At 35.7% G+C, this 8359-nt stretch overlaps 1 non-coding gene across 1 annotated transcript; it reads right to left on the reverse strand.

The window, feature by feature from the left end:
• Positions 1-261: 261 nt before the first annotated feature.
• On the reverse strand, positions 262-368 carry LOC145561137 (small nucleolar RNA R71). The gene has a single exon (XR_014093715.1). It is a non-coding gene; the product is annotated as a small nucleolar RNA R71 (small nucleolar RNA).
• Between the last annotated feature and the right edge of the window lie 7991 nt (positions 369-8359).

Below are 8359 nucleotides of genomic sequence, written 5' to 3' on the forward strand. Positions count from 1 at the left end.
CGATGATAGAAAGGAAGCAATTCAGTGGATCTAAGGGTGAAGACCCAAATCTTCATATTGCAGACTACTGTCAATATTGTAATACCATCAGGCAAACTGGGGTCACACAGGACCAAATCAGGTAGATTCTCTTTCCTTTCTCTTTATGTGGAAAAGCCAAATTATGGTATAATGGATTAAACAACTACACTTGGTATAATAGACTGGGAGACTCTTGTTTTAAATTTTTATAATAAATATTACCCTGAAGAGAGAACAGCTGTACTAAGGAGTGCCATTCAGAACTTTGCCCAAGGTCCAGATGAAACTCTATATGAGGCTTGGGAGAGGTTCAAGGATATACAGAAAGAATGCCCCCACCATAATCTGGCACAATGACAGTTAATCCAAGCCTTTTACAGTGGATTGGAAATTCAGCTAGAACAATATTGGATTCTGCAGCTAGTGGGAGGTTTATGAACCTTAATGTTGATGATGCAGGTCAAGTTATTGAAGATATGGCAATTCATAATTCCCAATATGGGAATCCCAGAGGCTTTGCTAACAAGGGGAAACATAGTGTCGACTGACAGGCTAAAGTCGAATCACCTAATCAAAAGTAATTCCTAAAACCACTAACTAATAATAGATAGGGAAGTAGGGTCGAATCCACAGGGAAACAAGTCTTTTTTATTCCTAATTAACTAATATAATCTAGATTATGAAGTAACCAAAATATTATAATCAAAAGGAACTAAACTACGAAGATTAAAAATAAGGAGAAAACAATGAATTGAAAGGCCTAGGGCATAGGTTCACCAATAAATAATATTCCAGGGTAAAACATAATAATCAATTATCAATGCATAAATTAATCAGATTATAAATGGCTTTCGCTACGTTTACAATCACACAATTAATTTACCTGTACTAAATCCCATCTCTCGAATCTCGACTTAACTATTTATAAATTAACCTGCCTATTGAAGCTAAACCTAAACATCAATTCTCATCTTTTGAATCTCGAATCAATATTGTCAAACTCATGCATAAAAGATCTGCGCAAATCTAGTCACAGAGCATTAAATCAATCAATAGGAAATTAATCTAACATTGACAATTAACAACAATAAATTACCCCTTCATATTATTTATGGATCCCCATAAACCCTAGAAACTCAGACATAATTAAATCTAAACAAATCAAAGTAATAAAACAAGACATAATCAAAGGAATAAAATAACTAAGATTAAGAGAAGAGAAATCGTTACCAAAGAAATCTGGAATTAAGAATAGAGTTAAGAACAAAGTATATGAGAGAGAAACTAATCTAAAAGCTAAGTAGAGAGAGAAAGTCTAAGAAAGAATTAAGAAAAAGTAAAAAAAGATACTAAACTCGCTTAACGGAAAAGTATTTAAACTACGCGAGAATCCTAAACTAAAACAAACTTAAACGTCGATAATTAACCCCTAATAATAACACGCGCCCGATCCAGCGAGGCATCGCCTGATCGGGCGTGCCTTTTCTCTATCAAGTATAAATCTCGCGCCCGGCCGGGCGCGAGTTCGGGCGCCAGCCTTGCTTCCCTCGCCCGGCCGGGCGCGCCTCCGGGCGCCAGCCTCTTTAGCCAGGCGGCACTCTTGGGCCACTATTTGGACTTCGATTGGGCTCCAATTCTTCGGGCCAATCTGGATTTCCCTTTTCGGGTCTTGAATACTTGGTCCAAATGCCCCGGTATCACATATACCGATCCCTTAATCACCGGTTCGATGGCTCTAACCGGCCCTAGGCTATAAAACTGGTTGTGCTTCTCCAATGCCCGTAGTTGCTCCATAATATCTCGGAAAAATGCTCTAAAAGTGCAATTCCCTACAAAAGTCAACCAAATCTACGAAAACACTAGAAAACACCAATTAGTAATAAAAGTGGCTCTAAAGAGCCAAGAACACTACTAATTATGACCAAGGGATGGGGGTAAAATACTATATAAAATAGACATATCATCGACTCTGTATCCTTCTTACAAGCTCAATTAACCTCTATTTGCCAAAAATTAGATAATCTTAGTGATGTAAATATAGCTAATGTTTATGCAATTAATAATAATGCTAATGAGGCTTTTTGTGAAAATTGTGGAATTGTAGGTCATTGGGAGCAAGATTGCAGGAGTTCCATGGAGCAAGTCAATGCCTTTCTAGCTTGTAGGCAGAACGACCCATACGTACTCCAACACCTACAATCCTGGGTTCCGGAACCATCCATATCTTTCCTACCGAAGCACCAATGTTCAAAATCCGCCACCTCCACAACAATCACAGGCGTCACAACAAACACAACAAAAATATTACCACCCCAATGCTGACCAGAAGAACTAAGTAGAACAACCCTCCTCATCTTCTGACCCTGCTTTGGCAGAAATTAGAGCGATGCTGGCTAGTATGCAGAAGCACATGGAGAGTAGAGATGCCCAAATTGATTCGATCATAGCACATAATAAAATTGTAGATAATCAAATTGCGCAGATTTCTACTACTCTACAAGCCAGTCAACAGGGAGCTTTGCCAGCACAGCCAACTAGGCCTACAGATCAAGCTTTTGCAATTACTCTAAGGAGTGGTTCACACTATGAAGGGCCCACTATGCCCCGAAATGATGAACCTGTTTTAATAAATAATGATATCTTGATTCCATTAAACCTGACAATGTAGCTAATAGCCCTGCAGGGCTAAAGAGTAGTACTAATATTTCTGATAATACATTACGACTCTAGGGGAGGTAGCAGCTCCAAATAAGAGCAGTATTGCTCCAAAGCCAGTTATCAAACTTCCATTCCCCAATCGTCACTTAAAAACAAATTTGGATAAGCAGTTTGGTAAGTTTCTGGAGATGGTTAAAGATTTGCAGGTAATAGTTCCCTTCACTGAATTAATTACACAAATTCCTGCATATGCAAAATTCATGAACAACCCCTCCTTTTCCGGTGAAGCTCGGCCACCTTACCCCTTTCCCCTTCCCACGAACAACCCATACTAAATTCCCCCACCGCGACGCACTGCCCTCCTCCCATTTCTCCTCCCCTATCCACCGCATAAACGCCCCTTCCTTCCCGGAATGACCCCGCCCCCTATTCGCCAGCCCCCAAAACTTCAGACCCAATTCAAAATGTAGGGAATATTACAAGAATTATCCCTAGCTTGAATCCCACTGTGATCATACACTTATGCATGGTGGCGTCCAAAGGGAAAGAAGATAGAGAAAAAGAGTCGCCAACAAGTTTTAGGAACTTGTAAACTGTTCACGAGATGAAGGTTACACCCCTTAACGATCCAGGAGATCGTCAACTCCAATAGGTCTGGAACCATGACTGGTAGTTCGGGGATGAAAGTACAAATCCAACCTTAAAGAGATTGAACCTGCCCTAATAATAGGCCTCTACTTTATTTTGATCGTATTCATGTGCGCTTTCTGACTAACATGCAACCAATAGGATTAACCCTAAACCTGTTTAATCTATTTTGGTTGAATATTAATGCAAAAATAAAACTATTATTGGAGATCACTTGAATTATAATCAAATTAACCCTAAACAAGATTATTAATTATCTTATTAAGCGTGATTACAAGTACAAATTCCCTTTAAACATGCATAAAAGGTGTGATCAAGCAATAACTATAATAATCATCAAGCAACATAATAATAATCAAAAATTAATAATAATAACCATAATCATAATCATAATCATTCATGTTAAATCATAATAATAGCAAGATCCTAGGCATGATACTAACAAGATTAATAACAAACCCTAGCATGTCACTAAGCATATAAAAATCAAAGCTTTAACCCTAACATGATACTAACATGAATATTAGGAAAGAAAATAGGAAGCATCGTATGAATCATAATAAACATATTTGATATTATAACCTTTTCCCTAAACATAATACTAGGAATCATTGTTAACATCAAGCATCCTAACATGATACTAGGAATCATAATAACAACCTAGACATGATTTCTATATCATAATATCAATGCAAACAATTAAAGCACTTACTTGGATGCCTTGTATCTCTTTCTAATAACAAAATACTCGCGTTAGTAACTTCAAGGAAAATAATAAATCAAATAATTAAATTAAATAATTGAAATAGAGATTTGGGACCAAACCCTCAGAAATTTACGTCTAGGGCGAAGGCAACTTCGAATTTGGCTAGGTGTTTCTAGATCTTGTATGAGGAATTATATTTGTAAAAGGGTTGGTTTAGAAAGAGAGAGAGAAAATAAGCTTTAGCTTAGAGAGAGAAGAGAATTAGAAAACTAGAGAGTTGATGGAAATTGATTATTGTTGAAAATTGATGATTGAAAACAGAATTTTAAGAGGCTATTTATAGAGAAAATCAGTCGGATGGATAAAAAAACGAATCAGAGTTTCAACGAGAATAAAACACGATTAGCGCCAGACGCTGGTCATTAGCGCCAGGCGCTAAGCCTTAGCGCTAGGCGCTAATAATCAGTTTCACGCATTTTTGTTTTTATCATATCTTTTGATCCGGAAGTCCAAATAAGGCATATAATATGTCGTTGGAAAGCTGTTAAAGTCTAATTTTCAACCCAATTAGAATCAGAATAAAATCTTTTGTAGATAAAAAGATATGGCTGAAATAGTGAAAGGGTGTCAGTTTTGGATAGAGTTTTGTATATCATTCATATCTTTTTCGTCATAGCTCGGATTTAATATTATAATATATCATTGGAAAGATAATTTCAAGATCTATCCAAACATATAAAATTTGGATAAAGATTATGAGGCATGAAAATAAAATCTAAATATATTCCTCTTCGTACAAAACAAGGATTATAAAAAGGAGTAGTTTTATTCAATTTCAAACTCTTTAAAACATAATTATCAATCCTAACTCCATTAGGATTTAAAAGAACCTTCTAGAGTATTCTATAAGACTATAATCAATCCTAATAACTTTAGGAATGATAATTAATAATAGGCCCCTCCTCTAGATCATTGGGCCGCAGGTAAAATCCGGTTTGGGCCCAGTTTAGTATTTTTGCCATAACTTCCTCATTATTCATCGGAATTGGGCTTATAATATATCGTTGGAAAGGTATTTTCAAGCCCCATCCAACTACACCATTATTGGACCCATATCATGGACCAAACTAAAACTAGAATGCACGTTTTTCAAAAAAAGGGTAAGAAAAGAAATATTTTCAAAAACAGAAAGAAGAGATATATATTTTAATAAAAACATCCTCATCACTAGACTTTTCACACTTTCGCTTTGTTCGATAATCAAATGACATGAAAGGTATTCATCACTGGGTTTGGTTTTGGGGAGACACATTTGGATGTCTACACAAAACTACCCAGAAATCCCAACGAGAAACGTACCTTAAACAACCCCAAAACCACCGAGGGGTGGTGAAATAAGCCAACGGGGTGAGCTTCGCCAGCGGGGGAAGGGGAAATAAGCCAGCGGGTCTAGGCAGTGGTCGGAGTTGGGGGTTAGCCCAGGCTGGGGGCGGTGGGTTGTTGCATAACGAGAAGCGTACCTTAAACAACCCCAAAACCACCGGGGGGTGGTGAAATAAGCCAACGGGGTGAGCTTCGCCAGCGGGGGAAGGGGAAATAAGCCAGCGGGCGTCGTCCATGGAGTCAGCTAGGCAGTGGTCGGAGTTGGGGGTTAGCCCAGGCTGGGGGCGGTGGGTTGTTGCATTGGTGGTGTTTATTTTTTTTTAATAATATTTTTTAAATTAATTAATTAAACAATTAAATCAATAATATAAATTAAACTTATTTTTGACCAATCATTTAATGACACATGTACATTAAACATTTTTTTAAAAAATTACCTATTGAACAGGTTACTGGTCACTTGGGACCATTGAATGCAAATTCATACTAAAGTTCAGATTATTAAAAAATAATCAAAAGTTGGGATTATTTTGGGCGAATCGAGCAAAGTTGGGATTATTCCTGTCAATTTTTCCTTTTTTTTTAAAAAAAAATTATATATTTTTATTCTTATAATAGAAAAGCCATCTACATTTATCATTTATATTGGGTTGGAGTAGTATATTATATCTTTTCAAAAATCTTATCATACAAAAAAGTCAGATATTAAGTTGTAATGTTGTATAATTTATAGCATATTGTAGTTCCATACTATGTTGTATAGTATATAACATATATTGTAGCTTCCATATTAAACATTTTGTTTAAGATGTGTTATTTTAATATAAATAAGTTAGATATATGATATATGAAATAGTTATATAACCATAGAAAGAAGATTTTATATTTATAAAAAACCCATGATAAAGATATATTGAAATAGGCAATGACAAATGATATACTTAAATATTAAAAAACTTAAAAAAGCAAACAATTATATTATATAGAATTTATATCTAATACAATTGTGAGATAAATAATGAATTTAAACTCTCAAATTTCATTTGTTAATTTTGCTTAGGTGGCAAGTGATTTTTTTAATTCTAAAATAAATAGAAAACTTTGTAATTGGTCGAAATAATACCTTTGCTTATGCTGCGCACTGAATGCTCCAAAAAAATGTCTATTTTATTTATATATATTAGATTGATCCAATATTTTTAATTCATAATTATTCATAAACAAAAGCTAATGAGATCACATTTCCTCTAAAATTTTACAAATTTCAACTTCGCATAAAAAGATTTCCTAAAACTTATCCTCTTCCCGTAACTTACCAATTTCATTTAATAATCAATTTTGAAATTCGAAACTATATTGATAAACTTAAAAAATTATCTTCCCATAAGAGTTTCAAGTTTGAAATTTTCCATCGAATACAACACTACACCCATACATTGTCTTTCACATAAAACATCTTCTTCATCATACATTCATTTTGAAGGTCATCTAATTTACTTCTAATAAAAAACCTTAAGAAAAATAATGACATATAATGTCATTTACTTTTGAAATGATACATGTACCTATTAAATCAATTATTCAATAATATATTTAAATTTTGGATATTTAAAAGTGGAGTTGGTGGATCTATTTGGTTATTTGCGATTCATACAACGACTTAAACTTTTTAGTTATGATGGGGTGTGTTGTAGAGTTTGCATGCATCTGATGATAGTTAGTTCCTTCGTAAAAATGGAAGATATTATGGAATAGGCTGAGAAGGTGAGACATGTACAAGAGTTTATACTATAGACTAACTAACTACTCTTAAAGCTACAACCGAAAAGAAAAAACCATTGCAGATCACTAGTAGAATAAGGTAGATGAACACCAGTTCAAAATCAGCTATGGGCATTGGTTTTGAACCGGTGTTGATTAAGGGGTTACCCATGTCACATATTATGGGCACCGGTTAACTGGTGCCTATAACATCAGTTATGGACACACCACTACACAACCATCTATTTTTTACTTCCACCTTCACCAGCCACCCTACCACTTAGCCAACCCCTTACCCTTCTCCGACACTCACCACCCCCTGAAAAGCCCTCACCACCCTTGAAAAACATTTCCCACCACCATAAAACCCTTGAAATGCCTTCTCCTTCCCCCAAAAAACGTCGGCCGCCACTACCTTACCCTAGAAATGCTAAGGAGGGGAAAGGGGCGGTTGGCGATTTTTTGGGGGAGGAGAAGGCATTTCTAGGGTTTTGCGTTGGTGGGGGATTTTTTCGGGGGTGGCGTGGGCTCTTCAAGGAGTGGAGAGTGGCGGGGGAGGGGCAGCGAGTCGAATGGGTGGTGGCTGGGTGGTGGGGGTAGTATAATAAGGTGGTAGCTAGTGTGGGTATGGTGGTGTAGTGGTGGCTAAGAGATTAAAAATAATTCATTCCACACATTTACGTACGTTTTCCTCTTAGCTCATCTTGCAATTCAAGTTAATGCATTATTAACACTTTCAAGATAAATCAATACGCATTTCTCATACATGAAACAAAACCAATCATCACATTAGTCACCGATCAAATTAAACTTGCTACCATACAATTCAAACCAATCTACAAGTTTCCTAACATGATTCTAAATTTTCCAAGTCCTTAAACATGCTCTTAAAGTCAAGGTTTTCGTATCCTTGTATGTACCTTGAGTAAACGAGTTGGTTGGCCACTTTAGGAACTAGAAATCGCCTTCTACGAAGTTCTCTCCAAAACCAAACAACAATAGTCCAATCAATACCATAACAATTAAATTTACAATAATACTTACTTTGAAACCTTCAAAATTCAATTAAACAACATTTCAAAATCTTTCCTTTTACTTGAACTAAAAGCTTATATATAGTTCTTTAAGTTTACTACATAAAACCTTAATTACATCAAGTTTAGAGCTTTATAAAAATCTGAA

Source organism: Chenopodium album, chromosome 9, assembly GCF_948465745.1.
Source record: "Chenopodium album chromosome 9, dcCheAlbu1.1, whole genome shotgun sequence".
NCBI lineage: Eukaryota > Viridiplantae > Streptophyta > Magnoliopsida > Caryophyllales > Amaranthaceae > Chenopodium > Chenopodium album.